Raw genomic sequence first — 27,409 nt, forward strand, 5'->3', positions numbered from 1 at the left:
CTATTTTTAATAAATCTTATTCGTTTTATTTAAATTCGAATATTCTACACTTCTTCAAATTTTACTTTGCTTTATTTTTTTTAAATGGCTTCTTGCAATTTTCTTCCAAAGAAATGAAAATGAAATAACTCAATTCAGCCTGCATTTGATCTTTGAAAGAAAGAAAAAAAGAAAGAAGGGAAAAAAAAAGAGGCTTATTTTTAGTGTCGATAAGGAAAGGGGTATTGGGAAATATCCTTATCTTGTAAGAATCAGATTTAAGATATAGATATCAGAATTAAGAACCATAGATCTAGGTAATATAATCAACCCTTGATTCTCAAAATAAATTTATCCATCCTAATAAACTGGGACTAATCTGCCATATTTCTTGTTCTTTGGAATTGGTGAATATTATATTAAGTTTAATATAAATAATTTTGGATAAATTTTTATAATAATTTTTAGTGACATGCCTTATATTCTTACTTCGAAACTACACATTGTTCAAGAATGCAGAGAAATTCTAAGTTTTTTAAAAATTCCCAATTATTAATAGTTTATTTCTTTAAATTCTGTTTTCATTTAAAAATAAATGAAAGTGAACACTTTAAGAGCTCAGAGTCTCTCATTTAGAAAAAGTGGTGTTTCATGTACCATCAGATTGAATCTCAGAAAAGTTGCTGGTTTGAAATACTGAAAATTCTTAACAAATATGTACAATGTGATTCACATTTAATTGAAAGTTACGTAAAAAGTCATTTTCATCCTGACATCCAAAATCCTTGCAGAGTTTGTGTTTTTTAGAAAATATTTACTGTGAAAGGTTAGGAATAAGTTGAGCAAACGCAAATAAATTTTTAAAGGGGTATAAATGTTTATTATTAATTTATATTTTATTATTCTTTATCCATTTCACTTTCGTTATAGAAAAACCCTTTTTTAAAAATAAAAACATTTTTCTACGTATAACTTTTTTCATAATTTGTAATCTTCTACAGGATACAGCAACGATTTATAGCGGCAATGACTGAAAAAGGGCTTCAGTTTCTTGAGAAATACATTTTATTTTAAATGTATTTTTTATTAAAATTATTTGCCATTTTAGAATGCTTAGTTTTTTTTATTAATGTTAAGACATCTGGCCCTTAATGAGTCTGAAAAATCTAGCCATTTGGGAAGAACCTTTAAAAAGATACCTGCATCAAAATATCATAAAAATGTAAGGGATTTTATAAAGATTTTTTATCCGAATCTGGTTAACATTTGTGTTATATAAAGGAATGCAGAAAGTAAATTATGATGTTCAGTAATCTTTATAAAAGCGCACATTAGAACCACACATTTTGGGAATATTTGTTCTTAAAAGTTCGCTAAATATAGCGTAAACAATATTCTCTTTTCAAATCTAAATCAATATTCCTTGTCCCCTTTAATTCGCACAACTAACCAAGGTAAGATCTAATTTTCACATTTAACGAAGATATTTGATAGTCATATTTGATGTTTCTCACAGTTAGATTTAACAATAGTTAAATACTTATATGCAATTAATAATTTAATTATTAAATAAAGAACTAGGTAGATTTCAATGTTGGTATTATTAAAGGTATTTCTGCTTGATTATTGAGGTAATTTTAACAGAAATGAATAATAAGCAATCTCATAAAGAGAGGTTAAAAACTAAGATCTTAAGATTTGAATTGAATGAAAAGATTTCAACCATTCTAACGAGATTTATGAACTATGGTGAGATAACTTCCTTTTAAACCCTTTTCTAGGTTATGAAAATACGCTTTGGAGTTAAATAAGAAACTTATCTTCGATGATAGAATTGAAAAGCATAAGATTTTTTGCCACATTTTACCCAATTATTACTAAGACATTTTTAAAAGCGCATTTAAAAAAGCAATGAATAAAAGAAAGAAAGGAAAAAAAAAAATTCTAAGATGTCTTTTTTAAAATTGTCAATTATCATGATAATTTTTTGAAATTATAATCAATAATTATTGAAATTATAACCATAATTATTAAACTGATCCGCATTAAAATTTTTAGCTGAAAAGAAATTAACGTTAAATCTATAATTATTGTCAATTAGCGAAACATCAAAACAGTACAGAAATGAATAAATAAAAACTCTTATAATTACTAAATTTACAATAAACAGATTCTTATCATGTCTCACTTGATTCATTATTTTGCAAATTTCATTTTCTATAAGCACTAAAAATCCACTGATTTTAAACTTTATATAAAACTTATGTGAATATTTGTTTTTATTGCATTTATTCTTTTAAATGCCAGTTAATATTCTCGTATACTTTAGAATATTCCTTTATTCTGGCGATAATTATACGACTTCTTTAAATATTTAAAGTAGTAATTCCTAAAAGGAATCCCAACTCCATGAAGGATTTTGTATTTCCTCAGAGAGGCACAAAGAAATTCTACTAAAGGAAGTATTTGTGTGTTTATATGTAGTTTTGCCGTGTCCAGACAAATCTATAACACTTACAGTCATGAAATTTGGTACATATGTTGTAGTAAAAATAGCCCAATAACACCTCGGAGTGCTAACTTTAAGATTTAACGTAGAAAATTTTTTATTTAATATTTTTTAATGCTTCTTTTTTTTTTAAACATAACCTTGCTCGTAATTTCGTTTCTAACGATTTAAAAAAAAGTATGCACCGTTAAAGACAGCAAACAATTGTAGTTCTAAAAAATTTAATTTTCACTTCTGACATAAATTACTGAATTTTGGTAAATTATTAAAAATGTCACTTATCGCGAAAATTTTCGAATTTCTGTATCCGACATTCTAATGATTTATCGAATTATTTTACTATCACTTTTTCAATTTCAGTTTTGCATATTTAGTTGAGTTTTTGTGAAAAATAAGCCCAAGAAAGAGAATTTTAAAAATTAAAATGAATAATAATTAAAGATTTTTAATTTCTGCTTTTAAATTATTCTATTTTATATCGCATTTATACAAAAAAGTCATATTATGAAAATATGGCTGTGATGATAATTTTAAGTATCGTATCTAGAGAATTTTTATTTAGCTTTACAAAAATGTTTGTTGACATTTTATGTAGACTGATTAGAAAATGAAATTGATTCAACCAGTGTGATTATAATAATGAAAAGAAATCTGCGAACCACTGACTTAAAACTTTGTGTTTATTTTCCTGAACCGTTTAACTTCTTCGGGAAATAATTTAGTGTCTTTTGTAAGAACTATTTTAAAAGAAATATTTATGCTTTTGAGAACATAGGCTTTAAATGATAATAAAGAACTGCTGCTTCTAGATTATAATTTTATTATTTTGACAAATTGCTTAAAAAAAATATTTTACAAATCCAGCTTAATATTATTTCATTGAGGATTTATTTTAAAGTTACGCTGAGTTCTATCTTGAAATCACTGCATAATTTTTAACGATCACATAAGCATCAAGACTGGCATTGAGATTTCTAGATATCCACACCTCGTAAGTGCGATGCCATTCTAATTCTACTATATTTATTATCATCTAAACTCTCTCTCATTTTCTATCAACTAATATATTTATTATGAATTTAGACTCGTGCCGAGACTGCAATTAGCAGTCCTCCAGTCACTGTCGAAAAGCCGAAAGGTTTAGAGAAAACTATCTTGATTATAAAATGCTTTGTTTTAAGATTTTTATCATTTTGATATTTCTCAGAAAATATTATTTGATTAATATTTTCCAGCATGAAAATGAATTGGAATGAAATGAAATGAATTGGAATTATACAATTCATAATTCTGGTTTTTGTTTAATTTTATCATTAACTTTTCTTTTAGCTTTCTTTAAAATTTCCCCTTTAAATATCAAAAAATGATTAGAAAAAAAAAAGCAAACCATCGTGATTATAAAATGCTTTATTGTTTTAAGATTTTATCATTTAGAAATTTCCCGGAAAAATATTATTTGATTGATACTTTCCAGCTAAATGAGATGAATTGGAATTATTCGATTCATCGTTCTAGTTTTTATTTAATTTTATTATTAACTTTTCTATAAGTTAAAAAAAATTTCCCTTTTAAGTATCAAAAAAGGATTAAGAAATATATATATATATATTATATATTTTTACAAGATTAGAAAAAAATCATCGGTTTGTTTTTAAATATTGCCAACAATGCATGAAGTATCAATTATTCATGCAATGAAACAAAATCGCCTGACTTACTTTTCGATTCCGGGCGCACAAATAAGAAATAAGAAGATTCGAAGAGAGCGAGTGGAGCGAGGAAGTTTGAGGTCAAGTCCTTCTCGAGCGGCGTCGTCGAAAACTCTGATGCACCCCCTAACTGATGCCACCTTCTAAATACACCTCGACTTTCAAAATCCCCAAAATAGAACATCTCTCCCACCCCTCCACCTCCCTTCTACCTTCGTTGCATGTTCCACATCTCGGGAACAAATGGGAGAGGGGTGGGGCGGGATCAACAAGTTGTTCGTCGGTAGAAACAACCCCCATCGACATTGAGAAACAAAAAGAAGGATTCTGAATCATGTTCTAAGAATTGTCGTACAACAATGGTTAGGGGTAGGGGGCATGATTGAGAAAACGAACACCTGTTGCTTAACTTTCGGATAAGTTTGGAAAGAATTGTGTAATAAGAATTTCATTTAATTTGAAAGGAGGAAAGTAGGAAATGGAAGCATGTTCTCCTGAAAAATCTTAATTTTTTGACGATATAGTTTTACTACGATTTTTTCTTATTTAGAATTGTTTAGGAAAAAATATAAGTAAATATAAGTATAAAAATATAAGAAAAAATATAAGTAAGAAAAAAGTATAAAAAATATAAATAACTATCTTTCGAATTTCTGGACATTCTAGATGAATTAATAAAAATGAACATTAAAAAGCGGTTTACATTTAAAATGTTTAATTTGCTTTAAATTTTGTTTTTGCAATAAATTCTTCCAATTCAGGAATAATTGAAAAAATTGAAAACTTCATATAGCGATATTATCGAGGGAAAATTGTATCATTCTTGTATTATAATTTTCACCAACGAAAAATAATTCGTTTCAAGTGAAACTAGAAGTTTAAATAAAGTATAAATCGATTGCATTAAAAATGAATAATTCTTTTATCCATTAAAGATTATTTTGAGGTATCATTGCATTTATAAGTAATTTTAATGCAATTGAATTCAAGAGTTAGTTCCTTTTCCCCAAAAAGTAAAAAAAAATTACAGTTTATCATAAAATTTGATAATTCAATTCATATATATTCATTGCTGCTTTAAGATGTAACTGCTAAAATCTACTCCACTCAATCCAAAGGCATTGGAAAAAAAAAAAAAAATCTGATTAACCAAAACATTCGAGACAGCGTTGGCGGAAACTGTGATTGAATTCTCCTCCCTGCCTCTAGTTATACAACTCTTCTCATAAGAAGCACGTCCCGTCATCGGCAAGGGATGGCTAATCCCACACCATTTCTCTACGCACGAAAATACTTCAAGATGCACAGAAAATTTAAAAAAAAAAAAAAAAATTCATTGACTTTATAATTCTTTGTTTGTCTGTTTTCATGAAAGTCCGTGTCAATGAATGATAACAAAGATTTTTTTTTTTCAATTCTGCATTGGCCCAAAGGACTGATAATCTTTGATGAGCGGTTTGTAGATCATCAAATATAATGATTTTTATTTTTTCAAAAGTCAAGCTAGAAGGCTATAATAAAATATTCGATCAGTAAAAAGCTTTAACTAATGCTTCTTGAAATTTAATGGCAAATTCTAGGTTTCGGGACCGGATGGTTCTAAGTTCAAGAACCGATTCCACTAAAGATCCGTCGTATATGCGGGCTTGGTGCATGTTAAATCTGACGTTGTGAACATCGTATCCTCTCGTTAGTGTGATGCAGAAATTTAGAGCGGAGGGGCGCCAGCTCAGGTGCCATCTTCGTCATCTGACCAGGATCTAAAATCGCAATGACCGTCTCAAAATAGCTCTCGTATTGCTTCCAAACAGGAAGTTAATATAGTTAAAACGTAATTCTTCATATTTTGTTTCGTGTGCAAAAACATGGACATTCTATCAAAAAATGGTACAAAATATTTAGAAACCAATTATTTTTTACTCAGTACTTCTCTCGTATTTCTATTGCACATGCATATATAATGGGAATATTTTGTGATTCCTCATTGCTATGTAAGCAGGAAGCGAAGCGTCAATTCAGACTATCCAATTGTGAATGTGTGTGGCATTGCATTGAATCAATGTGTCTCATGATTTCTCAATATTTTTCACAAACAAAAATGAATGATAGACAGGAACTGAACCCCAATAAATGCTTATCGCTCAGAATTTGACCTTTGAGAGGGATGTATTTTAAGAACTGCTTCGAGAAATCGCTGGGATTGGATAGTTAATAGAGGTCAAAGAAAGTAATTTCCTAGGGGCTCCATAGTTTTGAAAGGGGGAGGTATGTCGAGATTTTAATTTTTTTAAGAGCTGTGTATTCGAAATAATCGAAATTGAAATCAAGTGTTCTTATACATTTCAAAACATTATTCTTGAAATATATTGTTAATGTGTTCAAATTCACTGGCAGATAAATGTTTCACTGAATTTTTTTTGTAGTTAGCTGACTTAGGACCAAATTAGAAATATAGAGAGACCTTTAAGAATTTTAGGTTTCGGGGCCCAATTCCACTTTCAAAACTCTTAGATTTTAACTTTGCGTTATTAAAATCTAATAAAAGTTGCAATACTTTTCTGCAATGGTTTTATCATAGCCGAAAAGAGAGATTTACAGATATTCTTAATGGATGCCAGGTTAATGACCCTATGGACAGTTTGTCGACAAAAAAAAATCTTGAAAATACAAGACTCATAAAAAGTATCTCTATTAGGAGCAACGATTCGAAGACCTCTCAAGAAAATTCTATACCATATTATGAAGAATATATAAACGAAAGCACTCATACGAATCAAGTGAATTCCCTTTATAGAATATATAGTATATTGATCACGAAGCGAGCTCTCTACTTTTGAACATTATTGTGCAATTGTTAATAACCATTTTCTGTTTGTGTGCGAATTATTTATTTTTGCAATTCATTTTGTCTTACTATTTATGTTTAGTATTTTCTTGTGGAATAGAGCGTTGTTATCCATTGAAAAGTCAGTTGAATATCTTACACCTAACAGTATCTGATGAATTTCGGTAACAATATATATATATGACAAGCAAGAATGTTTGATGTTAGCTATGTATTGCTTGAAGGGTGTGGAAACGTGCATCTGAGAGTGATTTTTTTGAAATTTTAATTAATTAAAAATGAAAAGAAATTTTGATATTTTTCCTCTATAATTTCCGAAGGTATTACAATAAAAATTAACTTTTATGCATCTTAAAATACAAATCTTTTAATTGATGTCAGTTTAATATTCATTTTTTTTTAATTTTAAAGAAATGTTTTTTAAAAAAACATTGATGATACGAAAAACATTGATGTTTTTTATAAAAACATTGATGATATGAAAAACATTGATGTTTTTTATAAAAACATTGATGATATGAAAAACATTGATGTTTTTTATAAAAACATTGATGATATGAAAAACATTGATGTTTTTTATAAAAACATTGAGAAGATGCTGAAAGCGAAGGAAGAATGATCCTGTTTATTATCTGTGTATATGACAAATATGAAAGAGAAGTTATAATATCACTCATAACAAAGGACAATTACATTATTAAATAGCATTATTATGCCATAGGAATGCCATCAGAAAGACTCATGTGCATGATGGATAGATCATATGTAAGGTAATTTGATGCTCAAAAAGTAATTTGATGATGTAATGGGTATGAAATTATGCATGGAATATTTAATTAAAATTCGTTGCAATCAGAAATTCCGGAGAAGTAGCTAGTCGCCAAAAGTGACTACTTAAAGCAATAAATTTTGTAAATTTTTTAAGCAATAAATTTTGTAATAAATTTGCAGCACATTAAAATAATAAGGCATATGATCGCGAGTCAATTTTAAGATTTAAATTTCGAATTAATTTTAAAGTTAAAAAATCTCACTATATTATTTTGTAATTTTATATAAAAAAATTAGAAGCAATTTCTTAAAAATTTGGAATTATTTATAAAAAAGATAAAAATTGTGAGGGCCAATGAAACACGAACATATGAAAAATAAACATCACTTCTCTACCCAAAAATAAGCATTCTCGAAGTTTTTGACTTTTTATTCCTCCCTTCACCTTAATTGTTCCTTCTCCCGTGGTTGCAGGCGGGTGCAGAGGTGGTGCCTATTTCGGGAGTAGGCCAATTTATGATAAAAACGAAAACATCTCCGCCAAAACAATGCGCTGCTTATCCGGGTGGGAATTGAGTGGATGTTTCAAGGACTTACAGCGTGACTTTGAATTTCGTTCATTCTCTGACTAAAAGCTACGGAATCGGAATTTATTTATTTATTGAATCGCTTTTGATGAATATTAAAAATGCTATGAGTTTTCAAGACGAGAATTTCTGATCTAATACGAATATATTCAATCTCCTTTTAGAATTCAAAATAAAAACAAACTGAAAACATGCAGAAATAGAGGCACCCGGAGGGAAGTGGATGATGCAAAAGGTACCAGTGCACAAACAAACTCTTTACATTGTTAGCGTTACAATAAGAATTATATCAATACTCCCGAGATAATAACAGAAAAACTAAAATTCTCTCCTTAAAAATTTGTATAAAAATATTTTTATTTTATTTGTATAAATTTTTTTATCTAAAATGCAGTAGAAGGATTGCACAACTGACTTCAAACGTTGGTTCAAACCCTTGACTTAAGGTTTGAAGCATTATGTGAGAAAGGCATCATGGCTATTTATTGAATTACTTTAAAATGATTTTGAAAAGGTCATGATAAATAACTCACGGAAGTAGGGAAGTGGTTCCTGGCGGAAAAGTTGGATTAATATTTATTATTTCAAAGCATTTTTGGTTTATGCAAACTTTTTCATTCGCTTAATAATTCCTTTCATTCACTAATATTTTTTGCTGAAAATTTGCATGAATATAAAATGGTAATAATAAGCGATTGATTGATTGTTATTATTACCAGCAAAGATATATGAGCCTCCGAAGTAATCAGATGAAGATAATTATTCATTTAATTTTGTGCACAGAATTTAACACTTTTTTGCTACATGAATGGCCAGTAATTTAAACCTACTTTTTAAATAGATGATTGTTAAGAGGTAGTAAAAAGTGGTCTTCTAATTAGATAGATGGCCTGAATCACAAATGTGAGAAATGGCGATGAAACTCTTAAATCTGTTATCAATTGTCTAAAGAATTTTCTTTCTAACTATCTTAATATAAAGCGTATAACAACAATAAAAAAAATTGTGAGATATTCATTGGAAGGATAAAAGAACTTTAAAGGTGCACTTTTGAGGGAGAATACCCTTTAAATAACAGCTCCTCAAGAGGGAAAAAATGGAAGTCACTGCTATTTTTCTTTTACTTTTTTTTTGCTCTACAAGTGCATTAACAAATGTAGACTCTCCCCTCCCACACACACCACCACCAAAGCCTTTAAATGAAAAACAGTATGTACTATACTTTTAGCAGTTCCTCTGGTTAAAGTATGTGATTACGTCCGGGATTAATATATATATGTATATTTTTAAAAAAATGTTAGAAAATAATTATATTTTTGAATATTTGCATAAAAAAGATTGAAAAAATAAGCATCTATGAAATCAAAATATACTAGTTAAGTGAAAAAAACTTTTATTATTATTTTTTTTTAATGGAAATATGGTCTTTTTTTTTTTTTTTTTGAAAAAAAAAGAGGTATAAAGCAAAAATTTTTTATTTTTGAAGTTTATCAAATGGTTTGCTCAAACTCTTGCATATAGCTTAAGAAATATATTGTCTAGTTCTTGAACTAAAAAATAAGTTTTATTTGTATCCATTCTTTAATTCGACTAGCTCTGAGATTCGACTGATAATTTTTCACATTGTGAAGCGCTAAAATAACTATAAAATATTTCTAAATGAATAGATTATTTTTTTTCTAGTCCAGGCACTGCAGAATATATTGGAAAATTATTGTACCAAATATGAACAAAAAATATGTATTAGATTTTAATTTATGGGATATTTCGTAAGAAAAATCTATCAAATTCTATATTTGAGTAAATATTAACTAAAAATTCGATATTTTAGAAAATAGCATCTAAAGATGTAAAATAGCATTAAACAGATGTAAATGCATGTATGAAAATCAGTAACTTCCCATAAAATCGACTTAAGAACGAAATTCTTATGGCTTTATAAAGAAACCCGTTCAAACATTAAGAATATTAAATAAAACAAAGTTCATAATGTAGAAAAAAAATTAAAAAGAATCGACTTTTAAGCGTAGCAACCTATCTTAAATATGCTTAGAATATGGAAATTCATTTTTTTCTGGCCTAAACTTTTTCTGAAAGAAAATTTTTTCCGATAAGTCAAAATTTAAAAGTTATTATTTATTAATATCCTTGATTGTGGTTAATTTAATACTATTTTCTCGTAGTTAGATTTTAATGATGTTTTAAATTCTAATTTGTTTTAAAGTTTTCAACTAATACACAGGGAAGAATATGAAAGAAAACGCCATACAAATTGCCAAAAGTGCAAAATTAATTTTTGAATCTCTATTTATGCCATAACTCATAGCGTAAGAAACCTGACTTCGAATAAAATAAGAATAGTTTTAAAGAATAGAAATTCTTTAAAAATATCAGTATCAATATTCATATATAAAAGTATCGCTGTATATCAAAGGATAGATATAAAAATAAATTAATAATATTATTTTCATCTGGACAATTCCTAAAACTACATCAAGGCCTGTACGGGAATAAAAAATTTTATTGGATTCTCAAAGAATCAGAATAGCCTCACGATCACTCAGTCATTTAAATAACTTTATGGCACTAATATCATTCTATTTTTTAGCGACACTGACGTCTCTATTACGCCTACTTTACTCTCGGAACCTCCCCACCCCGTGACCCTTTGCTAGAGAACATCTCAAGTTCCTCGCGCACAGAACCTCTTTTCTTCTCCGTTTGTATTCGTAGACTGTCAGTTCCTACTCCAAATGGTGTAAAGTGATTAAAATTAAGAAAAAGTAAGTATTCAATCTTCGCCACGCCAATACTGACCAGTTTCCAAATTCACATTAATTTATTGGGGGAATCGATCAGATTTACACAATGTGTAGTGTTCCTGTGCATCTTTAAGGTCTAGTTCTTTCAATACGGTTAAAATTCTTTTATGAAACTATATGTAACTAGGCTACAGATGAATCACATTGCTGTTCGCAGATGTCATAATTAATCTGATATGCCATCAGTTCTGGTAAAATGAGTTATTCACGGTGCTGCTCTATGATATAATACGGATTCGATTCCTGGATAAGGTCGGTATTACGTATGAATAAAAAAAAATATGACTTCCGCCATTACGAGATCTTATATTAATAGTATCATAGCTTAATAATACTTAGACTGATTTACGGTCTTTATTTTACTTTTAAGTTTATTCTTAACTGCATAGCATTGGTAACGAGAGCATACAAAATGTATTTAAAACTGCCGCAACGCACCTGAATATAAATTCAATATGTAAAGCATTGTTGAATTAAATGACTCAAAATGTTTTTTAAAAATTGTTAAATATGAAGGAAAAATTGTAGAGAAGTGAAATTCAGATCACGGAAAAGCTAATTTGTAGCATTTTAAAAGAATTTTTGAGAGATGATATTATTGGAAGATATAGCAGAGTAAGCATAGAAAATATGTTTAATTTTTTAATTAATTTATATTTTAATTAACTTTCTGATTGAAAATTTTTAAAAAAATCAAATTGGACTAAACCTGTGAATTTATAAAAGAAACGCATATTGTTCGTTATCGGTTTTGTATACCTTTCTCACTTTTACACATGCGTCAAGATGCATTTCTTTAGTCAAAATAAGGGGTGAGAGGAGATATGAATGGAATAAATGTTTACATTTAACAGTAAGGTGAACTCAGATTGTTCGCGAACTTGGGAAGCGTAAAAATTGAGGATAAAGCTTAACATCGTTAGAAAAAGATACGCTTCTTAAAATTCTCATTAAAATATTTTAAAGCTTTTTTTTACTGTAAGGAGCTTGAACATTTAATTATGATGAATAAATCGATGATTTCTCTTAAAACTTGACACATTTTAATTATTTTTTTTACATAATAACAAAAAAATTTATGTTAAAAGCTTCTTTTTTATTTATTATTGAATTTTTTTGTTACATTTTGAGATTAACAACGCTAAATAATCTTGGTCATATTTAATGATATTATATGAAATATTCTTTGTTGCAACTCTCGAGAGAATTTTTGCCGCTTCAACTAATCATATAAGCAATCAATGCACAATTTTGTGATAAAATGAAATAGCATGGTTATAAATGACACGACACTCACGAGTTATATAACTCGGCTTTATTTATAGTATTATATATATATATATATATATATATATATATAACTCGACTTTATTTATAGTATTATAATTCTCAGTATGTAAAATCTGTAAATTTTAAACAGTAAAAAAAAAATGATTTTCTTAATTTTTATGCCAAATTTTTGCCAGTAAAAACAAAAACTCGATCGTCTGAACGAAAGTTATAACTTAATGGTTTTTACAATATTAATAAACTTACGCATAGTCTAATTTATTTTAGTAATGAAAAACATTTTTGAAATATGAAGTATTTTTCACATTTTTGAAATTAAAAATTAAGGAGAGTAACAAAATTTAAAGTATTATAGATTTAAGAATCTGAAAAAAATATCTGAATGATGTACGTAAAATATTTTAATTTCATCAGCATTATGCTTTAAATCTTTAATTAGAAAAACGCTATCTATAATATTAAAAACCAGAACAATTCTTTGTTACTTTCAATTTTTCTGAAGTGAAGCATTTTCCAACCTATTAAAGGGTCAGAAAAACTTACTAAAAATGTACAGGAATATCATTTTTTTTAAATGAGAGGATTAAGGATTTTGACTATAGACAATGAAAAAAAATCTGAAAACAAGATATTCTTAAAAAGATATTATTGAATTGTGTTAATTACATTCTGACTCAACTGAAATTCTGTCAATGAAATATTTTTCAAATTTTATTGATGCTTTTTCAATCAATATTATTTGCGGGTTGATTATTTTAATCAAATTCTGTCTCGACCAGTCTGAAATTTCTATCACGAAGTGGCGTGTTCATAGTTTACTACGTTTAAAATATCCGCCTACGCAGAAAATCCAGTATTGAACGCAAATCACAAATTTCTTTTGTAAACAAAAGTCACAAATATTTACCCGAAATCTTGTTTTTTTGCTTCACAAAATCGTTTTCTTATGCATAAGATAATTAGAAAGAAAATGAAAGACATTTTAATAGACCTGTAATTGGAGCTGAAAACGATACTATAAAAATTTTTCTAGCTGGCAAAATTCTGGAGCACGGCCGATTTTGAGATGAAGAAAACCCATCGTTTTTCTAAATATCGATGCATGCGTCATCTGATAGTCTCGTCATTGTTTCAAACCGGTTTAAACTGGTTAATGATTTAAATTAAGACAATTCGTAAGAATTCAGAGAATGAATAATTTGGAAATCCAATTGTAACTTTAATTGCTGATAAATCGCCAAATGTGACAACTTTCTGCAATATTTTCTAATTACCCTAAAAGAGAAAAATTGATGCCTCAAAAGCGACAAATAGCCAATTTGTTGCCTACGCATTTTAACTCTTTAAAGGGCCATTTTTTTCTAGTCATATTATGTTAAAATATTTTTAGGCTTGAAATTAGAATAAGAAAAGGGATTCATTTATCTTATTAGATAAATTTAATTTGATTCATTAATTAATTTGGTTAACTAATAATTAAGTGACAAACCAAGACACATCATTTTGTGTGAGATAAAGAACTGAAGCATCTAAGTTTCTGTCTTTCTGAAAAAATGTGTCAGAACTGATGCCAACCTACATAATTTCATACAAAGATTGATAAATTTGGTGTGAAGCATACTTCCCACGGCCCTAGAAAAGGTGGGTTATGGCTTCAAAAACCTCAAACCAAAACAACATCATGTTCGTACATGATAATAAGCTTTTTTCATCATTTTTGTATATAGGATGTTTAAAAATCATCGTTCTTTCCTATTTCATTTGTTTCCCCAAGGACAGATATTATTTTGGAATATTTTCAGTATGAATTTTTGCTTTTGAAGCATTAGTGCAAATTTAGATAATTCGGTATCACTGAAGCATTTTGATTTTCCTCTAATACTGCAATTTCTAATAATAAACGCATGCAAAGCACTTTATACGTGCATATGCCAAATATTAATTAATACAAATTAATTTAATACAATTTTTAAAATATAAAAACTGAAATCTTCTAGTACCACTCCATAACAAATAAAAATACACACTTATTAGAATAAAGAAAATGTCAAAGAAAGTTTTTTTTTCAAAACTGAAAACGAAAAAAAGAATAATTAGCATTCAAGGGGAAAAACTTCTATTTTTTTTCACTTTATTGAAAATTAAGAATGAAAATTTTTAAATCAATTTTTCTTGAAATGAGGCTTTTTCAAAAAGTTTCATTAATTAAATAAGATTATTATTATACTATTTAAAGTATCAATCTGAAATTTATGATACATTTCGTTTATAATACTATAACTAAACTATATGTGCAAAGATGAACATTGTGAAGTTGTGGGCCTTTGAAAGCTTTAAAAAAAAATCCATAAAAATCCATGACTTTACACTAAAACCTTTGCAATTTTCAAGACTTTTGAGTAATTCTTAAACTCTTACTTTTATTACTAGCCAATACAACAATGATTATATACTCTGAAGAATGTACTATTCTGGTAGTTTGTGTTTGATTGAGAGTGTTTGAAAAAAAAAGTCAAATTTCGCCCCCAAAATTTTAAGTTTTCCTAAATATTTTTAAAAGAATAATTAAATTAAAAAGATGTTTTTGAAAAATATATTGTTTTTGCAAAAATGCGATTTGAAAATAAAAACTATTTCAAATCTTATTTTTTTTCAAATAAATAAAAGAATAAAAGGTCTCCGATTAAAGTCACTTTAAGTTCTCAGATGCATATTTTCTTTCTTCTGCTGGAAATGAGCATCGTACATCCAGCCGACAAATGAACATACAAATGTTGCCATTTCTTTTGATCTTGATTAAACTTAAATGTCTGTCATTACTTCAGTAATATTCTTATTTTAAATTCTAAAAAAAAAAAACACCGTCAAGGAAAATTTAAAATTAAAATATTTGAATAAAGATTATTGAAAATATCTATAAAATCTATATCTTTATCTTTAAAAAAACTGAATATTTCTTTATATTTTGATAAAGGAAAGCAAATAAATAAATAAAGCTGTTTTATTCACTTTTCTGTTGAACAGATCAAACTAATGCCGGTGGCTAACGGCCAACAGTTAATTCCATCGACGTGAGGTTGCAAATTAAATTTACGTCGTTCCGCTGATTCACAAGAAGCTTGCCCTGTCTCAGCGAAATTAATCAGTTTTAAATTTAGTCTACTTTGAAGAGAGAGAAAAAAATTATTTTTTTGTGATGAGGGACAGTGCCATGTACAGAAACATAGTCGAAATGAAATTTTTTTTCTTATCAAATATAAAATGTAAAGATGTAAAATTAGTGAAAACATCAGTGGAAATGATCTTCCTAAACGTTTCTAAGATGCTTCATAATAAAGGTGTTAACTTCCTATTGCCACGTAAAAACAAAATGTAGATCTTGCGCAAAACTGTGAATGAATATCACTGGTGCTCAGATTTTTTTTTCAGAGTCCAACTCATTAAACACATACCTCGTAAAGAAAACCTAATATACATTTTGAACGCTCTTTTCCCCTTTGCAGGTGATAAATTGATAACATTAGAAAACTTCTTCAATTAATATCTTTTACTCACAAGCTGAGTTAAATAAAATGTACTGAACACATACTTTCATCAAATTTTATCACAATATAAATTAAAAAGTATAAAAGTAAACCACAAGAATGCTTTTCCCGTAACTTTTCCCCATACTCTCTAATAAAGGTAGTATCACCTCTTCCTAGTCTCATAAAATTGTGAACCTTGGACAAGGTTGTGTACACCACGAGTGCTCAGATTTTTATTTTGAGAGCATAGCCCATTATAACATGCTTCTTAGTATAATAAACAAAACAAAATATCCATTTTGATCACCTTTTTTGACCAGAAAATTAAAACCAAAAATAGAACTATAAATATGACTATGAAATAGAACTATAATTTTAGTAACCATGGCGAACTTGAATTAAAATTTGATACAAATTTACAGTTTTGGATCGTAAAACTGAGTGCCAAATTTGATTGATCTTTCTCTTTGTGTTTTGTATTTGTCGTATTCACTTGTACTCGGACAAATAGATAGATATCCCGTGAATGGATTATGTCCAACATTTAAGAGAAATCTACGAATATTTTTATAATGACAGTATACCAAGTTTCATTTATCTAGTTCAAAGTGCTTTTTAGCTATCGTATTCACAGACATAATTCCAAAAAGCCGATTCAGGAAATTCTAAAATGCGGGAATTTGTCAAAATCTCAATCTCTAATTTCTCGAGGATTGCAATACTTTTTTTTAGTTACATTTCTCTTTCGTACAAGTAAAAGGATTTATGTCCTTCCATAAAGATAGATTTCTTTTTAGTTGAGGAAAAAGTTGAGGAACAACAGATAACAAGGGCTTCCATAAACGATCGCGACGCGCATAACGTAGCACATTTTAGATATGCTAAGAAATAACTTAAATAAGTTAAAAAGGTTCCATTTTCACTCTTATTCAAGAGATTTAAATCTCCTGTTCGAAAATTAAAAAATTCTTATTATGATATCAAAAATATAATTCTATTTTTCTCTCCCAACATATTTCCTTCTTCAAAATTACTCATTATTTCTCATTTTAATTTAGCTTATCAATCTTTTTATCAACCAAAATATAACTGTCCTTCCTTACGGTAAAATGTTTATGCCAAAATTTCCGGATGAAATATTTTTAAAAAGCTCTAGCAAAAGACAGAAAATGTGTTCATTTCCAGTACATCTGGATTTGTCGGAAAGCCAACTAAATACAAAATTTGTTGAAGAACCATGAAAGCTGCATCTTTGTCTTTTTAAGCTGGCAATCGTATTTCTTCGTCTGATTTAGACTCTCGACTTCAAAGGCTTAACGTCTTCTGCACAAAACTCAAATTCGCTCATTCTGGATTCAGTCCAAGCATACTTTTCCCATTGCATAACGTTTTGACTTTGAAAAATCACGTTTGGCCTCAGGCACATTGCCTGCTTCTACTTCTAATAACATGGATTGTCACGGCCAGGGCTCAAAGTGCAACCTTATAGTGAATTTAGGGTGTCTGGGTTTTAAAAGAAACACTTTCTTTTAAACTTAAGTTAAAATTGTTAGTTTTTAATTTAATGATATTGCCCTGATTTAAGCCTTTATGCCTATTTCGTTCTTTTTAATCCTTTCGTGGAGAATTTATTTTTCTTTTGAATTCTTCTCGGAGTTTTTGTTTCGCTATCAATTAAATAATAAAATTTAAAAACATATATTTTATTTTTCAGAATTTCATGTTTACATCTAAACTCTAGGGGTGCACGGAACCATTTACAATCATAAAGATAATTCACTTTAAAGGCAATTATTTGCCATGGAAAGTTGAGAATCGCAATGCAACGCACAAGGGTACCTTACATTCTGCACATATGTAGTAGGCCCTCTTTTCTTGGGCCCTTTGTAGCTTTATTTTCGTTTGAGAATTACTGCGATATCCAGCAAGAACGTGTCTTCTGATAGGACTTTTTTTTTTTTTGCACGATTTTTAGTATACAGGCTATAGACATGCTGAGTTCGTGGGATTTCTCCCTCGCATAATTGCGACGATCGATTCGAGTCCGACCAGCACACTTGTTGGACATCCTCACCATTGCTTGGCTCTCATATGTTTTTCTTCATAGTTTAAATTCCTCACATCAACATCCATCTGTTTTCCTAATATTGTATTTGATGTTCATTCTTAATTTTTCCGCTAGCTGGTTATGAATTTTAATTAATTATATTTTTTTAAAAACGTAAAACTTATTACACAATCAAATCCATATATTCCTCATTGCTGCCATTTTTCAACAGAGATTGCGGAGAGTTAGAGCACAACTAGCTTCTTTTACCAACGATGCTTGAAAGCTATGATCATCTATTATATTTAAACATCGAATTTAATTGGCATGAGGAATATGAACACCTTCAGATCTCTTGCTATCTTACCTTTTGAACCACTTGTATAAAATAAGTTAGTAATCATTCTTTTCTTGATATATGAAATGGTGCCATTGAAAACTACAAAAATTAAACATTACTGAACATATAGCTATTGCCAGATATAAACAAAGTTAATTAATTGCAAACTGTTTTTTTTTATCCACCAATCTTTAATGGATTTTCAAATGTATACCATGTTTCCGAACAAAAGGAGCAGTATAAATTTTATGTAAGCTTGACATGAGAAATGATGCCATTAATGATATTTTATGTCACTAAAAACTACAAAAATTAAACATTACTGAACTCTTGTTATTACCAGATACAAAGCTAATTAATTGCAAATTTGTTTATTTTAAGCGTTTATCTTTAATGCATTTTCAAATGTATACCATGTTTCCCAACAAAAGGAGTAGAATAAAATTTTGTGTAAGCTTTGTCTGGAATAGTTTTGTTTATTTTTTGGAACTACAGCTGAAGGAACAACTCTGCCAAACTTCACACTCTTGGCCATACGGAAGTAGGAAAATAATTGGTGGGTGAGTAAGCGGGGTCTTTGTATTTATTTTTGGAAAGGAAGCTTTTACCATCTAATTTTACTCGAATTGAGGATTATTTAATATGTTAATTAACAATAAAGAATAAGTTCTAATTATAATTTTTATGAATGAAAGAAATTAAAAAAAAAATTGTCTTGATTTTTTTTTGTTTATTGCGTAAGTGAAGGCTTTCTTGATGAAGGGTATCTTTTACAGAATTAGTCATGATTCTTGAACACACAATTATCAATTATTTCGTATTAAAAAGTGGTCAAACGTCAAATTTTTGAAAAAAATTGTTTAAAGCGGAACGAAATTTTTTAACTACGAAGAAGAATGGATTTAACACTACAGTTTGACTCTTTGACTCTAATCTGTACTTATAATAAAGATGAATGCATGTATTTGTGGTCTACAGAGCAGACCTTTCGACGTAGAGCTATCACACTTGAATTGCATATATTCTTTGGAGGGTGAGAATGTGTATCTTGAAGCAATTTTTTATAACTTTAGACTTTAAATTAAATCAAAATGAAGCAATTTTTTTTCTGCTCTCATTTTCGAGACTATTATTATAAAAAAATTATATTTACATCCCCCAAAATGATCTTTTCAGTTCTACCCATTTTGTTGGCAAACATTTTTATACACTTTTTGTTTACTTTTAATTAATTTTTAAAAATATTTAAAGAAAATTTCTCAGTTTTCTATTTTTTTATAATAAATCTCAATGAAATTCAGATCGTTTTTCTGTTATAAATATTTCAAAATTGATTTTCTTCCGTAATTATTAATGAAGATATAAAGATAAACTTATTTTCATATAAGGCAAGTTTTCGTTTAAGGCATAATTTTTAATAAAGTTTTTGAAATTATATTGAATTTACAAATAAAGTTTGATTTCAACAGTAGCTCCATTTTAAATTCAAATTTTAATTTTAAATAAGATTAGAGAAAATTATAGATATTTTATTCCATATTTAGAACAGTTAATATAATGACGTAAAAATTACAATACCATGAAATTACGAGTTCCATGTCTGGTTACCTGAATGTCAAGCATTTCGAATATAGTATTAATCTGTTGCTGTGTTGTTGTTTCTTATGGCACTTGCCATGGACAAGCCAGCTGTTACGAAGACAGCGATTTAAGTCGGTGGGGGAGCGTCTCTTGTTTCTATAGTAGCGCCAACTAGGGCCAAGAGTACGACTTTGCTACTCACGCATCACTCATTCGCTTGCACAACCCCTTTTTTCAGGAGGGCACATTCACACATCTCACAGATAGAACAACGGAAGAACAACTCTGCCCAAACCAGGACTGGAACCCAGGACGCCCAGATCACGAGACAGACGCGCTACCCCTATGCCAGGACGCCGGCATAGGGGTAGCGCGTTAATCTGTACTTAATTAAAATTAATCTGTACTTAATACAGCAAAACTGAGTATCAATCAAATCTTGATATCTATCAAAATTTCAAATTAAAAAGTTTTTGGCAAAGGAAACCATTAAAACCGAATTACACATAATTTTTAGCAATTATTAATTTCAACAAACCAGCGATAAATCAAAAACCTAATCAAACATAAATCAAATCGAAACGATAAATCAAAAGCGGATAATTATTAATAAGTCTGATGTATCAGAATTTATTTTAGCTGAATATTGCATATCTATGCTTTACACTCGAAACATATTGGAAACGGTCCATTTTTGAAATAAAAAATAGTGTTACGAATCTGTAATAATGTTTTCTTGCAATTTTAGTCACATCTCTAAAAAGAAAAATTTACAGGTATTCTTAATAGATGTCAGGTTAATGACTCCCGACCTGTGTGACATATTTCGCGACTTTGGTGACAAGCAAATTTTGTGTAATATAGGAATTACAGCCCTATCTCTATTAGAAACCGATATTTAAAGATTCTTCTGAAAAATTGTGTGGCGTCACACCTGTTGGGAGACTCAAAAGGCAGACGTTCACCTGAAGAGAAATTCACTGTTTGGTGTGCTTATCGCATTGCGATTTAGTGACTCCCAAATGTTAGATTGTGCCATGATTTAATTAGTGACTTTTTTCGTTTGCTTTTGTGGTGTTAATTCCTACAATTGCGGTTCCTTTTGTACACATCGATTGTGCTTTTGCTATCTATGATTAATGTGATTTTTGTGGAATAAAGCATCGTTTTCCAATACCACCTCGTTGCTAATGGTCTGGTCAACTTAATAACAAATTATTTGTTATAATTGCATTGAAAAGATCTTAGAGAAATAGTGACAGACAATTTAAACCGAATTGAAAGCACTTTAATATAAAACTGTTATTGATTTGCTGGAATTACAAAAGTATTATGCACTTAAAGTTTGCTTTCAATGTATACTGTTAATAAATAATGAAATTAAGTTAAATTTTCAAAGAAAAATATCTTTAATTGTCCTCACATTTAGGAATCATATTTCTCCATGTTACGGGAAGATTAGGCACATCTTTAATAACTCGCTGAAGTGTAGCTAATAAATGATGTAACATCCATCATGAAACCGAGGCTTTACACTGCCAAACTATCATCCATTTCTGTTTTCCCAAAACACTGTAAGTGATAAATGTAATAATAATGATGATATACTTGATGATGTACTTGATGATATACTTGATGTAATGATGAATGTACTTGATTCAGGTATTTTGCCGGTAGGCAGACGAGAATTTTAACTATTTTGAAAGCCAGGGTAGTACACGTTATAACGCGTCGTTTTAATAAACTGCTCAGTTTCGTTTCAAATTTCATCATATTTTTGATTTAACGTCATTGATTTAATTAAGCTTTGTAAAAATGTATATTCGTGTATTTATTTTGATACATGATTGCACAGCATCCATTTTTTGTGCACATTACTGTTCATTTTCCGATTCGGAAACCACCGCGATTGCGCAAAGAAAAAAAAATGATGAGAGGAAAGAAAAAAAGAGAAGATGCTTACATTTAGCAATAGGATGAATTCAGATTACTCTTGGAATTAGAAGGAGTAACAACCGCTCATCCCCCTGCGGTTATAACCAACCACTTAGAAAAGTTCAATCTTCGAAAAAAGTTAGTTCGAGATTCTGAAACAAATTGTATTTAAGTAGCCTCCCTGTGAATAAATATTGTAAAAGAACTGAAGGTATGTCATCAGTTGCATTTGACCAATTTTTCATATTATCCATATGTAATTTATTGAATTTGTAGGTTTTACAAATTTATTCATTTTGAAAACAAAACTAATATCATTTTTTAAAAATCAGTTTGTCTTTGGGAGACATCCCTCAACCCAGGGACCCTAAGACTGATTTATAGTCTGACAAATTGGGAATCCACCAGTGTTTGTAAGAGCTAAAATTTCTTTAAACGTGTAATAACAAAGTTATAAAAAATATTTGTCAGCCTTTATTAAACAAAATGGAAAATACATCATTGATAAAAGTTCATCATTTTTTTCAAGTTTAATGCATTGATTCGATAGAAAAAAAAATTTGTATCAACTTAAAAATGCCATTTTTGTATCCATACATTCTTTGCCGAAATTAATTATAAAATAATTAATATAAAATAATTAAAAATAGAAATTAATATACAAAAATTATATTTTGGAATTAGTTATAATAATTCCAGAATATTTAATATTTTCCTGGTTTCCAGATATTTTCCTGGATATTTAATTATAAATATCCAGAAATAGTTATATTCTGGATATTTAATCAGATTTTTTTTCCAACTACAGATAATGGCTTCTCACCAATGTTATTTGTGACAGTTTATGCATCAAAAACTGATTATAAAACAATTCCTTTTTTTTTTTTTTTGTACTTTTCCTTTTTTTTTTTTTCCTTTCTTGTATAGGAAATATACAAAGAGAAAGCATTGTAAATATCAAAAAATTGGAGTTAGAAAGTCTGACGAATTTTTTCGTTTCAGACCTCATCGACTCCGAAGGGCAAATTTTTGGAATAGTGTATGCCTGGGAACAAGATAACGTAAAAACGATTTGAGCTAAATGGATGAAAGTTGGTATGTGAACTGAATACCAAATTTATAGATTTCTATCAAATTTTGACATAATTTTACACTAATGAATGAAATTCATACCAGTTCGTCTGTCTGTCTGTTCGAGCTCAATGGAACATGATTATTGTTAAACGCAGAGAGCTAGGTGAATAAATTTGGTACATAGTATTATCTAAAATAGACTAATATTTTTAATAAGATCCATTAAAAGGAATGACCATCTGTCGGTCTGTACATCTGTACGCAATAATCGCAATAATTTAAAAAAAAAATTGGATAAATGATATTTGGTTTATGATCTTGTTATTGAAATTGCAGTTCTGTGTGAACATTTGGTTTCAATTTATTAATAAGAATGCATCTAAAATAAATACCCGATTTTTTTTTCACTATACTACGAAGTATTAAACTCTCATGTGCGGAGCTCTGAAAAATTTCAGTTTTCGCGTCCGTGACCAAGTTTCATAATTTTAGGCAGGAGGAGTGGAGGATATCACCTTCAGTATAGAATATGAGAGAATGTGTCAGGGAAAGCTTTCTTCCCTAGTTTATTCAATTTTATATGCAAATGATTATATATTCATGAAATTTTATATATTTATCCAATTATATATGCATAAGATTTGCTATTCAAGTGCAGGCTCTCTTTTGCAGAAAAAGATAATTACCTCCTGCTTTGTTATAAATAGATACAAATTAGACAGGAGGTGTGATTCGCTGAAAAAATGGAAGAAACAGATGAACGGAATAAATAAACGATCTGTTCCTTCCAACATCAACTTTGAAATACTTGGCGTTTTGCCCGAAGTCAGGAACATCTCCTCGTTGATGGAATTCAACTTTACGCAATATTTTTCCGCATAAACATCGGCACAGACACGAGACAGTCAGCTACTCTTCCTGGTTCTTTTGAAGTAGCCCACTCACATCCAGCGCCAGTGGAGCGAGGAAAATGTTCTTTGAAATCTTCATAAATCAATTTGCGTTTCTGCGAAGCTTTTGTCTTAACTAAATAAGATTAACTATTACTAACTATTATATATATCTTTCTACTTTCTCGTATACGTAGTATAGGGAAAGTATAGTAATCATAAAAAAAAAAATTGAGATTTTGACGAATCTGTACGTTTTAGACTTCTCTAAGTTCGAAAAACACATTCTGGGAAAATGTACATCTGTCTATCTGTGACAAAGATAATTCAAAAACGATTTTAGCTTGACGGTTGAAATTTAGTATATGGGCTTTACCTTAAATTTGAAGTTTTCTATAAAATTTTACTATAAAGTCCGGCTGTCCGAATAGAAGTTGACACGATAATTACTTAATTAAGAGAGCTGATAGATAAAATTCGGTACACAGATTTAAGATTTGTAGTTTCGACACATGTCCAATTTTGAGTCAAATCTACCTTCTGATTGGCTGTCTGTCTATACTTTTAGAAATGATCAAACGTAAAAATTCAAAAATGCAACGACCTAAATATATGAAATTTGGTATGGGATTTTGTAACTATAAGTGCAGTTGTGTGTTAAATTTTCGTTTTAATCGGTAGATAAAAACTTGTCTAAAACACAAATTCCTTTTTTTTATACTGTTAATGCATGCCAGGGATTACTCTCCAAATGACACCCCCCCAGGGGTCATACGATACATTCAGCAAAAATGATAAATTCATGCCAAAAATTGAAATTTTGCTACTGTTGTATATAGTGCTATCCAAGGTGTTCTCTGGCTTGGCAAGTTTATTAGAGAGTATGCGAGAAAGTTTTTCGGAGACCACTCCCGCTGGTTTACTATACAAAATACACAAAAAGAAAGTATTGTAATAGTCAAAACATTCGAATTCGAGATTTTGACGCATCTCCACGTTTTAGATCATCTCGAGTCCGATAAACATACATTTTGAACTATGCCTGTTTGACGCTGCGCTTATCTATAAAGACGATCATTCACAAACGTTTTGAGCTAAACTCCTGAAATTTGGTATGTGGTCTTTACACAAAATTCGTATATTTCAATCAAACTTTCAACCAGAGGAAGTTAAGTTGTCAAAGTGCAAACAAATACGATAAATACAAAAATTTTAAAAAACTAAATATAAAATTTGTGTATATATTTAGCATTCAAATATAGTTTCTGTTCGATTTTAAACCAAATTCTATATTGTTTTGACTAGCTGTTGGTCTGTACATTCACATACATGTAAGATCAATAAGTCAAAAACGCAATAATTTAGATAAATTTGGTGTATAATATTCTTACTAAAATATTCTGTATTAATAATAAATAATGTAAAATAAATGTTTTGTATCAAATACTAAATTCAGTCGAAAAGAAAGGCGTCCAAAATGCATATTCTGTCATCTTTCCTATTCAATGAATCGTAAATGACGTAGCGTAGGAAAGATAAGTTCAAATATTCAGTGTTCTGTTCATAGGCAAGACAATGAAAATAAAAAAAAATCTGAACATTCGTAGCCTTGGAGGTCTTACTTAAGGTTCATAATTCTTATGTGACTTTTATTAAGCAGCATGAGGAAGTTTTGAAGACCACCCTTGTTGGTTTACTCATCAAGAAGACATGTGGTGGGAGATTTCTAGTGACATCATTGTAACCGATGATTTTCTATTTGGAAACAGTAATCCACAGAAGATCCATCATATTCATGGGTATGAATTATAGAAATCAAGTGCTTTTCTGCCGGAGGAAAGTGAAAATTCGGAGATGAAATGGTTGATCAGACCGTGGTTTCAGATATTAACTTTGTTTTCGAGACATGATTACATCATAAAGCAAGGCAAATCAGTCTGGTTCCATTGAATTTCGCATTGCGGTCCTGATATTGTCGCATTGATATAACGTGGTAGTCTGGAGAGTGGATATCAGTAGACTCATCATTGTGATCTGTTTTCGATTTGAATTAAATCCGCTTTGTCTCAAACTAACCCTAAAGATGGGGAAGTTGATATATTTCCTACTCCATTTCTAAGAACTTATAAGTTGATAAGACGTGCTATCGAAGAATTTCAAAAAATGAAAAATTAGCTATAATCATAATATTTAGTTGAATCTTTTAAACAAAATTATTAAAATGCCTGAATCCAAGCACATTTCCATTGTAAGTAAATAATAGCATATTTTGCTCTTTACTTTCTCTAATTATATAGAGCTTTCTTTAAAAAAAACTGGCGCCATAAACTACATTTGCACATTTGTAACATAATTTGCCTATTTTTTGGTCTAAATATTGTATAGAAATGGGTTTACGACACCGGTTCAATCTAGGTAGCGTTTCATACTTATGAGCTTTTTCTTACAATCGGAAATTTCATATTATTTAGTTCAATATTTTGAAATTCATTTCCAAAATAATTTAAAGAGTATGTACTTTATTATTAGAAGAACTCTAACAACTTTTGAAAGCTGCTAAACTAAAAAAATAAACGTAATAAAGGAAAAGAAATGAAATCAATAACAGCGATTTAAATCTTTTTTTTTAGCTAAATGCAATAAAATTCTAAAATTCTAGCAATTCTATTTTAAAGTTTAAGAATTACCAAGATATCTTCCACTATATTTTACATTTTACTGATTTAATGCTTTACGATTTTGTTAACTATTATTTGAATGATTTTTTAATTACTTAAAAATGAGAAATAAATAATTTTCAATCATAGACAATTTATATAACAATACAATTTATATTACAATAAATTGATTATTATTTTCATTGAATGGAAGTTAGCGCTTGCAAGAATAAATGCATTAACCAAAACTATTTTTATCTTTGGATTACTTTAGGTTTATAATTTTAAAATGCAATAGAATTTTGAAATTACTTCAACGTCGAGTTCAAGATAATAGTATTCTAAAAAGTGCCAAATTCGTTTATTTTAGATTCGAAATTAGATTGATATAGGACGTTTTCTAAAAAAAAAAACTTAATAAATTTTAGATATTTTCCTACACAATCTTTTGTCAAGAATTTTTAAAAGTTAAGAAGTGTTGGATAAATTCGTCAGTTTATATCCAGTTCAGAAATTTGCAGATAAATTCATTTATCATTTTGTCTTTCTCGATTGCGAAGTAAAAGTAATTGTATTTAACAAAAAATTCCTTTCAAAATTTTAATATTTTTTTTCAGAATAAAAATTATATCTATCCGATACATATGTGCATACTATGTGATTTATAAATGTGGCAGATCAGAATGCGATATTAGGAAAAAAGTAAGTAGAAATATATAGAGCATTTAATCTTGCACAGCATCATGTTTCCAAATTTTATCTCTACTCTTTTTTCTTTACTAAGTTAAAAAAAATTAATTATGAATGCTTAAAAATATCTTTATTGATTCGCAATGAGTACATTTG

The 27,409-nt window shown here is 28.9% G+C and overlaps 1 protein-coding gene across 2 annotated transcripts in view; it reads right to left on the minus strand.

The window, feature by feature from the left end:
• LOC129961714 (galectin-4-like) overlaps positions 1-27,409 on the minus strand; it is a 66,185-nt gene that overhangs the window by 24,315 nt on the left and 14,461 nt on the right. Inside the window, exon 1 of one of the 2 annotated variants that reach the window (XM_056075270.1) lies at positions 4,207-4,367. The exons of the other annotated variant lie outside the window; for it this stretch is intronic. The gene's annotated coding sequence lies outside the window, so the exon portion shown is untranslated. Of the gene's footprint in view, positions 1-4,206; positions 4,368-27,409 lie in introns of those variants that run through there. 2 annotated transcript variants of the gene reach the window in all.

Source organism: Argiope bruennichi, chromosome 1 (genome assembly GCF_947563725.1).
Source record: "Argiope bruennichi chromosome 1, qqArgBrue1.1, whole genome shotgun sequence".
Classification (NCBI taxonomy): Eukaryota; Metazoa; Arthropoda; class Arachnida; order Araneae; family Araneidae; genus Argiope; species Argiope bruennichi.